At 34.3% G+C, this 1,378-nt stretch overlaps 1 non-coding gene across 1 annotated transcript; it reads left to right on the forward strand.

The window, feature by feature from the left end:
- The first annotated feature begins 938 nt into the window (after positions 1–938).
- On the forward strand, positions 939–1,019 carry TRNAL-AAG (transfer RNA leucine (anticodon AAG)). Its single transcript has one exon. It is a non-coding gene; the product is annotated as a tRNA-Leu (tRNA).
- The last annotated feature ends 359 nt before the right edge of the window (positions 1,020–1,378 follow it).

Consider the following 1,378-nt stretch of genomic DNA (forward strand, 5'->3'; position numbering starts at 1 on the left):
TGCACAGATATTCATCAATAAATCAACTTTTCCTGTAAAATTAAAAACCTAGCCCCAAAATCGCACAAGGGGAGAAATAAAACCTAATAAATGGATAGATATAACCCAATAAATAGTAAAGAAGCTCTCCAATAAGGAAAGAATAGAGTTCTCCAAACATGAAATCAAAAGGTACGTAGAGAAAAACAAGAAAATAGCACCTTATAAAAATAATTTATTGTGCAACTTAGATTTAGTATTTTAGAATAATGAATAATATTTCTATCTTGCAGCAGTGGCTAGAAAGTATAAAGGGGAGTGGTAGGAAGGTAGATACATGGCTTGTTATGCTCATGGTGTTCTTATGGCTGAATTGGTGGGCATAAAAGAAGCCATATATAGGTTGATGGAATGAATTGGTCCTAAACTCCTAATGTATTATCTCCACTAATTGTTTAACAACTTATCAGGAAATACCCTCCCCTAATGGTTTCAACTCGAGTCATAAGTTGGTTATTGAAGAATGCAGGGAAAAGCACGATAAAATGCAGGAGGCTTCTTTGATGTTCGAGGAACGCTCTACCAAGTACCAAGTACCAAGTACCAACAAGGTTGCTGACCTGTTGGCAAAAATCACAAGAAGAACCTCCATTTCGTTACATGTTGAAAAGTATACCAAAATATATATTTAGAACATATGTAAATATCAAAACATAACGGGGCAAAATAACCTCCATTTCTATATATAAAATGGTTACAGGTTGAAAAGTGTACCAAAATACGGAGTATATATTTAGGTCTAATGTAAATACCAAAACATAACGAGGCATAAGAGTATAACCCATTTTTAGATAATTCTCTAATCAAAAGTTAACTGGCGCTTAATGATTGAGTAATAATCATCACTGTCATAATATTTTGTTTGTTAAATAAATAACTTACTGTGAAAGTGTCAACAAGTTGATATGGCCGAGTTGGTCTAAGGCGCCAGATTAAGGTTCTGGTCCGAAAGGGCGTGGGTTCAAATCCCACTGTCAACAAATTCTTTTTTTGGGGATTTATTTATATTACCGCTGTCGTGCGAAGCATAAACGGGTTTGGGTTCCCGTTGGCCGTTGCTATAATGTGGGCTTTTGGGCCTATAGATATAGTCTATTTATCCGCTTTTTAGGCAAGGATCCAGATCCTACCCGGATCCGCTGGGTAATGAAATTGAGGATACGGATCCTAACTTATTTTTTTTATCAAACCCTAATTTTCATTTTAACCTTAAAACATAGTTTAATAAAACTTCAATAACAACGCTATTTGTCCATACAAGCATTCACTAAAATCAAATTTAACAAATCCAACATAAATAATATTAAAAGTTCAACAAATTTCAATAATGCTACGATTC

This window comes from Spinacia oleracea, chromosome 6, assembly GCF_020520425.1.
Source record: "Spinacia oleracea cultivar Varoflay chromosome 6, BTI_SOV_V1, whole genome shotgun sequence".
In the NCBI taxonomy this organism is placed as follows: Eukaryota; Viridiplantae; Streptophyta; class Magnoliopsida; order Caryophyllales; family Amaranthaceae; genus Spinacia; species Spinacia oleracea.